At 47.0% G+C, this 12,240-nt stretch overlaps 1 pseudogene; it reads right to left on the bottom strand.

Moving 5' to 3' along the window:
* Nucleotides 1-9,415: 9,415 nt before the first annotated feature.
* Nucleotides 9,416-9,533, bottom strand: LOC124724348 (annotated as a pseudogene).
* Between the last annotated feature and the right edge of the window lie 2,707 nt (nt 9,534-12,240).

Below are 12,240 nucleotides of genomic sequence, written 5' to 3'. Positions count from 1 at the left end.
GTCATAATGATCGAAATCGGAAATGGAATTAAATAAAGAAATTTACGACAAAGACTATTTTAGTTCCTATTGCAAGTAAAGACGACAATGTCCATATAATATGTTACCTGTATGTGACATGGTGTGTGCAGTACCAGGAGTTACAGCTTATGTGCAGCTTGGAAGTAGCTTCTCGGCAGCTTGTTAACCTACCTCCAGCGAACATTGTTGATGTATCGTGAACCCAGGTGGAGTGAGATTCTTCCGGAGCATATCCAGCGCCGCGTTGATTTGTTGTCGCCTCGTTTAGGAGCTCTGATGGCATCACGCAGGGGCCACACACGACTCCGAGTTCTCTAAGTTACATAAGTCTAATCGTTTGTGGATTGTCATGTACATGATCTGACATACGGTATACAGAGAGTCTGTCCTAAGAGATACACTGAAGGAGAAAACCGCAACACCAAAAAACAGTTAATGTAGAGTAGCGAATTTCGCGAATACATTTTTCTCGATGACTTATTTAAGTGATTAACATTGTAAAATCACAGGTTAATGTAAGCCATTGCTAATGTGAAATGCTGGTACATCGGTAACCGGTGTAATCGCCAGAATGTTGAATGCAAGCATGCAAACGTGCGTGCGTTGTGTTGTACAGATGCCGAATGCCAGTTTTTGGGAAGGAGTTCCGTGCCTGTTGCACTTATTCGATAAATGCAGGGACGATTAATGCTGCTTGTGGACGACGCTGGACTTGTCGTCCGATGATGTCCCATATTTGGAAACAGATCTGGTGGTAGAGCAAGACAAGGCAACAAGTCGACGCTTTGTAGAGCGAGTTAGGTTACAACAGCGGTAAGTGGCCGAGCGTTAACCTGTTCATGAATGGCAGCACAACAGGTCAAATCACCAGACTGACGCACGGATTTGCGGTCAGGGTCAGGGTGAGTGGGATAATCAGGAGGGTGCTGCTGCTGTCATATAAAACTGCTCCCCACACTATAACTACAGGCGTGCGTCCATTGTGCCAAGCCGGCTGCAGTGGCCAAGCGGTTCTAGGCGCTTCAGTCCGGATCCGCGTGAGCCATTTAAACCATTGTGCCAAACACGCAGACAGCGTGGGTGCAAGACCTCAACTGGCCTCCTCCTAACCAACACACGATCACTGGCACCGAGGTAAAACCAGCTTCCGTTGTAAAACACAACAGACCTTCACTCTACCGTCCAACGAGTTCTCGTTTGACGTCGCTGAGGTCGCAAATGGTGGTGGTTTGGGGTCAGTGGAATGTACGCTACAGAGCTTCTGGCTTGGAGCTCTCCTTGACAGTTCGTCGTGTCACTGTGGTGACACCTGCTGCTCAAATTACTGCGACATATTCACCATGATCAGCCAGAGCCATACGCCGAACACGATGGTCTTCCCTCTCGATAGCGCTACGTGGCCCTCCGGAGCCCGGACTCCTTGCGACCGTACATTTCAATGACCGTCGCTGCCAGCAATCATGTACGGTGGCCACATTCCTACCAGGTCATGCTGCAGTACATCAGCGTCAACTCACCACGTACAGTTTCAAAGGTAACTAACGCTCACGACCGTTGCTGCACATATTTACAGCAAAAACTTCTATGCGATCGCGCAAAATTTTAACAGACATCATCTTTCAGGTGTAGAAATACGCTTACCAACTTTCCTTTATGTCACACAAATCGTTCTTGGTCTTGCGACTTTTTTCCGTCAGTGTATTTGCAATTTCATTCTTGCAATGTGTAGCTGAAGTCAGCCAAAACAAATTTTGCTTCACAGCATTCATGCGACGTCCTCTTTCGACGGAAAGCGTCTGTTGCTTTCCCGTTACAAAAAAACTGCTTTTTGAAGCTAAAATTTACGTGTCCACTCGATAGACCGGTCCCAAATTTAGTGCGACGTTAGTTTTATTCGTATGTATTAACAGGGAGATTAAAATACGAACAATAACTAGAACTCCAGCAGTGGTAGCACCGCCCTAGCCCACGACATGTAGAAATGCAGCTCCTATCCCTTCTTTTGGAACTCAGACCTTCCACCAATCGATGTGAAAAAGTTCATATTCGTAAAAATGCAGACGCAGTGGTAAGTTCCATGCTCAGCTGAATCCAGGACCCGAAAGCGCAAGGACCCACAATGCAATGTGTAATGGGCATAAGTGCAGATATCCTTATATGCGCTACCTTAATATGTACACAAATCAGTGTGTTTTTGTTTTTGTCTGCTTCGAATAGTCTTCCCACAAACACGGCACCCACCACGCTACTTGATGTTTCACGGACGGCCGTAACTACACCACTAAGTGGACTACGCTTGTCAGTACAGAATAACCATTTCATGTCCACGCGTCCACACTTCTGACCTGTTGCCCAGGGAAAATAAGTGCTAATAGCTGGCTCCTGTCAGATGTACTTGGAGTCTAACCAACCTAAAAACATACTATTCTTAATAGCAATAATTATTAACCTGCAAATGAAGTAAATACTGTTGTAATCACCAATAAAAATAGCTGCCCTTGTACTCGTTACATTGTGTATAATGACAGAGCTTCTTTCGAGTTTGAAAGTTTTGTTCGGTCCACGACATGTACAAAGGTTGTCTACACTGGAAGAGCAAAATGCGGGTTATGCGGTAAGGAAACTATGTACCTGGAGCAGAGACGAATGCGCCTTCCTGCTAGCGACGATACGATCCACAAATGGGAAAAACCACTGACGTAAGGGACTTTAATAAACAGCAGAGTGTTGTGTCCCGGAGCTAGGACGCGAGCACCTCGGAAACGGCGACGTTGGTCGGCTGCTCGTGTGCTGATGTGAAAACCTGTGGAAACTTGAATAAACAGCAGAGTGTTGCGTCCCGGAGCTAGGAAACGAGCATCTCGGAAACGGCGACGTTGGTCGGCTGCTCGTGTGCTGATGTGAAAACCTGTGGAAACTTGAAGTAAGCTGAAACTACGAGTAGCGACAAGGTGTCGGACTTCAACTCCTCATGACAGAACTTGGACGTTGGAGGCTTGCCCGCTTATAAAGCACGATAGCTGGATCTGAAAAATGGTTCAAATGGCTCTGAGCACTATGGGACTTAACAGCTATGGTCATCAGTCCCCTAGAACTTAGAACTACTTAAACCTAACTAACCTATGGACAGCACACAACACCCAGCCATCACGAGGCAGAGAAAATCCCTGACCCCGCCGGGAATCGAACCCAGGAACCCGGGCGTGGGAAGCGAGAACGCTACCGCACGACCACGAGATGCGGGCAGCTGGATCTGACAACAGAGTACAATGGTGGTGCAGACTTTTAACAAGTGTTTCGAAAAGCACCGCTCTGCACACGTTGCTGATTATGGGGCTCCGTAGCAGACGACCCCTACGTCTTCCCGTGTTAACCCAGCGACATCGTAAATTACGTTTTCGATGTGCACGGGTATCATCCAGATTGAATCGGGATCAGTGTAAACGTACTGGCTAGGTAGTGTCCAGATACACCGTCATCTAAGCTAACTCCTGCTCGAAGCATGCACCGCGCTATGGACGCAGTCCGGTGGGCGCGGTATTATGTTGTGGGCAACCCTCACCTGGTCTTCTATGGGACGTGTGGTAGTAATCCAAAGTATCACGACAGGTGCGAACGACATGAACATCACTGCGGTTCACCTACGCCCCTTTACGGATGGCGTCTTCCCCGATGACGACGGCCTTCCAGCTGCTCAACTATCTCTTCGCATAGCCGAATCGTGGTACACTGGTTTGAAGAGCATGGGACTGAACTCACGGTGATATCGCCCCTTCTGAATGCGGTGGAACACATCTGGAGCGCTCACAAACCACTTGTCAGAAATTTACAAGCACTGCGTGGCATATGGCTAATTTCTGGTGGCTCATGCCTTCCGAAATCTACCAACGACTCGTCGAATGCACGCCACGCTCAATTACTACTATTCTGCATCCCAAAAATGGAGCAGCACACTATTTAACAGGTGGTCGATTTCTTTCGGCCCATCCGTATATTACACTGAGGTGACAAAAGTAGTGGGATGGAGATAAGCACAGAGTGTAAAAGGGCGGGGTATTAGCGGAGCTGTCATTCGTACTCAGGTGAATCACGTAAAAGGTTGCCGAAGTTATTACGGCTGCACGACGGGAGTTAACAGACTTTGATGGAGGAGTGTTAGTCGGAGCTAGATGCAGGGGACATTCTGTTTCGGAAATCGTTGGGGAATTCAATATTCCCAGAACCACAGTGTCCAGAGTGTGAAGAGGATACCAAATTTCAGGGATTACCTCTCACCACGGATAACGCAGTTTCCAACGGCCTTCACGTAGCGACAGAGAGCAGCGTCGTTTCCTTAGAGTTGTCAGTGTTAACAGACTAGCAACACTGCATGAAATAACCACAGAAATCAATGATGGATGCACGACGAACGTATCCATTAGGACAGTGCGGCGAAATTTGGCGTTAATAGATTATGGCAGCAGACGATCGACGGGAGTGCGTTTGCTAACAGCAGGACATCGCCTGCAGCGCCTCTCCTGGGCGCGTGACCACATCGGTTGGACCCTAGACGACTGGAAAATCGTGGCCTGGTCAGACGAGACCCGACTTCAGGTGGTAAGAGCTGACGTTAGGGTTCGAGTGTGACGCAGAACCCACAAAGCCGTGGACCCAAGTTTTCAACATGACACTGTATAAGCTGGTGGTGACTCTGTAATGTGTGGGCTGTGTTTACATGGATTAGACTAGGTCCTCTCGTCCAACTGAACCAATCATCAACCGGATATAGCTGGAGTCCATGCGCAACCATTCACGGCCTTCATGTTCCCAAATATCGATGGAATTTATGGGTGACAATGTGCCATGTCACCGGGCCACGATTGTTTGCGAAAGGTCTGAAGAACATTCCGGACAACTCGAACGAATGGTTTGGCCACCCAGATCGCCCTTCACGAATCCCTTCCGGAACAGAATCGAGAGATCAGTTCGTGCACAAAATCCTGCACCACAAGCTGCTATACAGGCAGCATGGCTCAATATTCTGCAAGGGACTACCAACGACGTGTTGAGTCCATGTCACGTCGATCTGCTGCACTACGCCGTGCAAAAGCTGGCTCTGAGCACTATGAGACTTAACATCTGAGGTCATCAGTCCCCTAGACTTAGAACTACTTAAACCTAATCCACATCAGAATCAGAAGAATCCAGATCACAACTGGAGCTATCAGGGAAGGGGTTGGCGGAAGAATGGACTAACCCACGACAGAATAATTGCTGCTTCTTTGGTTCACGGGCGTCGCATAGGATAGTGTTGTGGAAGCTGCACGATATTTCGAGGAGACAGCTGCTGGTCATCCTCAGGTGCTTTCTGACGTATTGCTGCAATGCCTTTCCAATACACACGCCGACTCGCAAGAAAAGTGCATATGCACTTCAGTCAGCGCTGTTGAAACCTAAATGTTTCTGGAGATATGTGAACGACACATTCGTAGTTTGGCCACACGGAGAAGCAACGATTCCTGTATTTCTGGAACACCTTAACTCCCTCCATCCCAGCGTTTGCTTGACCATGGAAGTGGAGAAAAATGGTGATCTGACGTTTCTTGATGTCTTGGTCCACAGAAAAGAAGACGGTTCCTTGGGTCACAGTGTGTTTTGCGAACCGACTCACACTGACATATATCTACGAGCTACGACCTGCCTTCACCCATCTCAACGCCGTGCGTTTTGCGTTTTGTATCCCGCCTGGATAGGCGGCGCGTGGGACTGCTCCTGTGAACTGCTTCTGTAACATAGGCCGAGAGTGAAGGAAGCGAGCAGGAGCAGGAGACGCGAAGCACTTCGGTACTGCTTGTAACTTTAACACTTTTAATAGAGTAAAAAACACAAGTAAATATCAGATGCATATATAACTTTGGCTAGGATGAGCACGTAAGTGTGAAGCCGTAGTACATGTTTCATCAAAGTCTCAATAGCAAGCTAGCCCTCTCGATAGTCGAAGCGATGTTTCCAGGCCGTCTGCTCTTGATGAAATAGGTCGAAATCAAGACGGCACCCCCTGAGCTCCACAGCATCGGCCAGAGGGCGCTGTGGTAACTTACGAGAGCGTGCACCAACGTTGTGGCATCGTAACTATCGACGCTACATTGCGGACTCTCGTTCGTAGGGCCAGAATTACGTCTGATGCAGGGAGCTTGTCAGCAGAGCTTAGCCATCTTCGCTCTATATTTTTACAAAACGGTTACTCTGATAAACATATCCGTAATGCATTTAAACCTGCACCCTCTAAAGCTCAATAACAGCCAGAAGAAACTGAGAATTCGACGAGGTTGGTTTTTCTACCGTATGTTTGGTGTCGTGTCCTTTAAGATTGGCAGGCTCTTCAAAAAACATCAAATAAAATGTGCCCTCCGCCCTCCAGCGCGAGTGCAAACTATGCTGAATCCTGTTAAAGACGACCTAGTTCTGAGTAGCCCAGGAATATATAAAATCCCATGCCAGTATGAGAAATCCTACATTGACCAGACGTGTTGCACTGTTAAGGATAGATCAGCTGAACACAGACGTCACACCAGACTGGGTCAGCCAGACAAGTCTGCTGTGGCTGAACACTGTCTTGACACGGGAAACAGCATGAACTACGCAGAGACAAAGATCCTTTCATCCCCTTCCTGGGACTCCATCATTATAGAAGCAGTCGAAAATCGTGTAAGTAACGACCTGACCAATAGAGAGACGGGATTTCCCCTCAGCAAGGCATGGGAACCAGTACTGGCGGTACTAAGGCATTGTCGGCCGCAGACGAACGAATGTGAGTCAACACAGACAGGGAACCAAAGTCTGCACACTTAAACCGGGCGCCAAAACTCTGCCCGCACGCGCGCTGGGCCGCTATTTGCGGCTGTGCTTTTCCCGCGACGCGAATGAGAAGCCCGTGGCCCGTTTGTAAGGCAGGTGGCATTGGATGTCGCCGTGCTCTATGATTCGTCTACAATGCGTTATAGCCTCAACCCGTGGCGCTTGCGCTTTCCTTGCGAGGCAGCATATATATTGGCGAGCCATTACAGGAAAACGCCACCCCCGCCCCCCTCCCAAATTCTATCACTCCCTCCAGATCCTCGAGCGCCATGCCTTCCGCCTCGCCTCCCGTCCCCCACGCGGATCCTCAATGGCCTGATTCCTTTCTCCCATCTGCTCATTTTCCTCGAACATATCTGCGTCCCTGTACACCTCCCGCCGCCTTGATCCCCCTCATCCCCTGGTTGCTCCTCTCCTCTCCAACCCCCGCCCTCTGCTGTTCCTTCACCGTTGTGTCCCCCCTACCCTCCACCTCTACATCTTTCATCTTTTTTCCCAAGGTGGCTTCTGTCGACTCCCCCTCCTGGATGATGTCCTCTCTCCCTCCATTTATCCCTCCTATCAACTCTGATCCTCACCTACCCCTCCCTTCCTCTGTCCATTTCCTGGGCTCCGTCTCCCTCCCCCTTTCCATCCTGTTTCTTCCCTGCCTACCCTGTCTCTGCCTCCTTTCTCTCCCCCCGAGTCCTTTTGCATTCCCCTCCTCTGCCTTTCCCCACTCGGTATCGTGTCGGCCCTGCCCCCTCCCCCTTACGAGTCCACTCTCTCAATCGGCTCCTCCCCCTCCCCCACTTCGTTTTTCCTCTCCTTCCCCACTTTTTTCCTCTCATCTGTCCCGATCCCCCCCCCCCCCCCACCCATCTGCCCTTGGCTGTGGTGTGACATCTTCATGCCAACTTTTTCGTGCAGTGTTTTAAGTGAGTGTTCAGTGTTGTGTGTCTTTTCCAAAGTGTTGCGAACAGAAATCATTCTCTCGCTGGGTATGATTTTTATATCTCTTGTGAATGGAAACCAGACTGTCACTGTCTTTATTTAATTGTTTGTCTACTATTTTACCTGTCTGCTTCCTGTGTTATTTTATTAGCATCGCCCCTTTGTTTTATGTTTTACCTTCCACAATTTTCCGCCATTTTATAATTTAAGTCAACATTTTTATTGCCTGCTTTTATTATTTATTGTCTTCTTCTTCTTCTGGTTTAAAAATTCTGTAAGCTGAAGAGAGGCATACTAAGCTGCTGCCAGCCCGCCCCCTTTGGGTGAAATCGAAACTCAATAAAGGAAAAAAAAACAGGAACACGTTCTTTTTTTCCCTCTTCTCCCACCTCCAATCCCTCGGCCGGTCCCTACTAGCGGTTTTTATTCTTCATGAGTGTTCCATCGTTTCCAGTGGTTCCTTTTTAAGTGTCTTGCTCTGTGTGATTTTTATACTGTGGCCGACTTTTAACTTGTGTTTGACTTCATTGATTTTAAGTGCGTAACGAATTGCCAGCTGTGTTCTTTTAACTTTAGGTCGACTTTTTAACTATCCCCCAGTGCGTGTTGCCGTATTAGTGTATATTTTAACTCCCGTCATCTCCATTTACTGTGTTTTTTATGTCCCACTTTTATCCCCCTTTTTATGTAACAGTTCCCCTTTCATGTTTTTTTTGTAAAGCCATTTGGCTGAAGAGCGGTGGACTGTGCTGTTGTCAGCCCTCACCTGTCCATGTGGGGCAGGGGAATGAAATTACAATAAAAGAAAAAAAACAGGAAGAAGTCAGTAAGCTCCTGAGGATGACAAGCAGTTGTCTCATCGAAATATTGTGCAGCTCCCACAACACTATCCGGCGCGAAGCTCGTGAATCAATGAAGCAGTTACTACGTCAGGAAAGTCTTAAACAGAATAACTGCTGCTTATTGTATGTCGGCTAAGTTCAAAGACAATAACATAAAAGGCAATAAGATAAAGAAATGTATATAGTAGATGGTTCTTTCTACAGGTAAAAAAGGAATTACTTGTTGCCAGCATATGGTGTATTTGAAAATGTAACAAGTACCGTGATCAGACTAATCCTTGCTAAATTGTATGTTAGCACATTCCTCTACCGATCCCTTCAGTTCCTACCCTGATGAGGCAGCGATCAGCAATAGCTTCCATAAGCCATCCAATTCCCACACAGACAGTACTTTTCACAAAATAAATATTTTCCTAACACATGAGTTTTTTTATTTCAGAACACGAAGCAATTCCACACATTTTCACAGTGTGCTGGAATGACAAGACCACATGGGCACCACTGGCACCCCAGAGAAAGCGACTGTACAGTGAGATTTGAAACATGAGCTACACAGGTTAAGCATTTAACAAGAGCAGAGAGCACTCCGTCTTCAGACCACAAGTAGCCCATCGGGACCATCCGACCGCCGTGTCATCCTCACTGAGGATGCGGATAGGAGGGGCGTGTGGTCAGCACACCGCTCTCCCGGTTGTTATGGTGGTTTTCTTTGACCGGAGCCGCTACTATTCGGTCGAGTAGCTCCTCAATTGGCATCACGAGGATGGGTGCACCCCGAAAAATGGCAACAGCACATGGCGGCCACGATGGTCACCCATCCAAGTGCCGGCCACGCCCGACAGCGCTTAACTTCGGTGATCTGACGGGAACCGGTGTATCCACTGCGGCAAGGCCGTTGCCAAGCATTTAACAAGGTGATTAGCAAAATAAGTGGATACTTTGAGTGCTTTGGCCTGCTTCATTTATGATAGAACAATAACGAAATAACTGATACGTAATTTGGACCAATTTCCAGGAGCTTCGCAACATCTCAACATCTAATGTAGGTGCACTGCGCGCCCGCCGACTAAGCTCTGATAGTACTGTACGGGCATTTATTTGCGTTAGTGCTGAACGCATGATGAAAAAGGTATAACATATTGTTTGTGAAGTCCAGGAGACCTTGACTACGCTAAAGAGTCAGAATCTTGTAATTTCTAAATTTCCTTAAATGTTTGCATTGATCTGTAATGATCAAGCCTGCGTCTCCTTTAGAAACCATGCCTGAATATTCATATAAGACGATGAACTCGGATTTTGTCTTGAATTACACCCCCTGACACTGAATATGAGCCATTCATGCCGCTATGTGGCTTTGACGATTAAGTTCGGTGGTGGCAAAGCTTAGACAAAGCACAACAGAGTGGAAGTGGGGGAGGATACTTGGAAGTAACACGATTGAATATTGAACCAGAACATTAGCTGTGAACCTCATTCGATGCTGCCCTAAAGTGTAGTAATTCGTGCCTTATCGTGTAGGAGAAATGTTTTTGTGATCTGTTACCTTTACTACCAAATAACTTGAAAATGGAGGATTTTGGCGATGAGAGCAATAATTTACGATGACTTCTCTCCTCCACAGTATAACGTGAAGAACTGCATCAGCATCACCTCAGCTGCATTGCTGATATTTCTTAAGGGAAAAAAATTCAAGCACTACAAGCAAGGAATGAGGAAGCTGCGGTGTAAGTGAATGGAGCTCTTTTTGCATGAAACAAAGATTAAATGCTCGGAGTCAAGATACACGTAGTAGAATTTGTCAAGAAAGAAAAAGTGTAAGATAATGAATTCACTTGGTGCATATGTACGGAAAACACAATATAAAATGCATGAACATATCTGATAAACAGGTCAGCCATTATGGCTACGCGCAAACATCGACTCAGAACATTTGATATCCTTTCCGAACTTCGTATCTGTACCTTCAAATCATTTGAGATCAGCTTCTCTCACTCGCAAATAATAGGTAGGTGAATAAGTTCATAGTGATTCTGTTTCGCATGTTGGTATTCTGTTTGCAACGGATTTATTTATCAATTACTGATGTCAAAGAATCACACTGCTGGGCTTTGCCTTCATTCTTTCCGCTCGTTTTCAGGCTCTTTACTGGCTGAGCTTCACTTACGACTCACAACTCTGGTCTGACACGAGAGAGTGCTCTGCTGGGCCTAAATGTACACCAACTATCGGCTGTCTTAATCACTTAAATGTTAATTCATTAATTATTTAGCCGACACCATAATTTTAGTTGCAGACAAAAACTTTTTTCAGATGGTATAATTATCTGCTAGAAAGTTTTACCTGATAAAAAAATTTCACAATAGTTCAATACTACTAACTGGCAGAATACAGGGTATACACACCTTCAAGACACTCATCTGTCCAATCTTCACTATGGCCGTCCTACCCACCTCACTCCTTCCCTCAAATACCTTGGCCTCACCCTCGACCACCACCTCACCAGGACTCCCCAACTCCTTACCATCCAACACAAAGCTCACAACAGACTCTGCCTCCAGAAACTCCTGTCCGGCTGGACGTGGGGTCTGCATCCTTCCACCATCCTTCACACCTACAAAACCTTGATCCGCCCCATCCTCTGTTATACCAGCGTAGCTTGGATGTCTGCCCCTCCCCCGTTCTACAAAGCCCTCCAAATCCTCGAACGCCATGCGTTCCGCCTCGCCTTCTGCATTCGCCTTCCATCCCCCATGCACATCCTCTACGACCTCATCCCCTTCCCCCACCTTCACATGTTCCTTGAACACATCTGCACACTATACAGGGTGTTACAAAAAGGTACGGCCAAACTTTCAGGAAACATTCCTCACACACAAAGAAAGAAAATGTTATGTGGATATGTGTCCAGCAACGCTTACTTTGCATGTTAGAGCTCATTTTATTACTTCTCTTCAAATCACATTAATCATGGAATAGAAACACGCAGCAACAGAACGTACCAGTGTGACTTCAAACACTTTGTTACAGGAAATGTTCAAAATGTCCTGCGTTAGCGAGGATACATGCATCCACCCTCCGTCGCATGGAATCCCTGAAGCACTGATGCAGCCCTGGAGAATGGTGTATTGTATCACAGCCGTCCACAATACGAGCACGAAGAGTCTCTACTGGGGTTGCGTAGACAAGAACTTTCAAATGCCCCCATAAATGAAAGTCAAGAGGGTTGAGGTTAGGAGAGCGTGGAGGCCATGGAATTGGTCCACCTCTACCAATCCATCAGTCACCGAATCTGTTGTTGAGAAGCGTACGAACACTTCGACTGAAATGTGCAGGAGCTCCATCGTGCATGAACCACATGTTGTGTCGTACTTGTAAAGACACATGTTCTAGCAGCACAGGTAGAGTATCCCGTGTGAAATCATGATAACGTGCTCCATTGAGCGCAGGTGGAACAACATGGGGCCCAATCAAGACATCACCAACAATGCCTGTCCAAACGTTCACAGAAAATCTGTGTTGATGACGTGATTGCACAATTGCGTGCGGATTCTCGTCAGCCCACACATGTTGATTGTGAAAATTTACAGTTTGATCACGTTGGAATGAA

This window comes from Schistocerca piceifrons, chromosome 1, assembly GCF_021461385.2.
Source record: "Schistocerca piceifrons isolate TAMUIC-IGC-003096 chromosome 1, iqSchPice1.1, whole genome shotgun sequence".
Taxonomy (NCBI): Eukaryota; Metazoa; Arthropoda; class Insecta; order Orthoptera; family Acrididae; genus Schistocerca; species Schistocerca piceifrons.
This window is presented reverse-complemented; position numbering and strand designations above follow the sequence as displayed.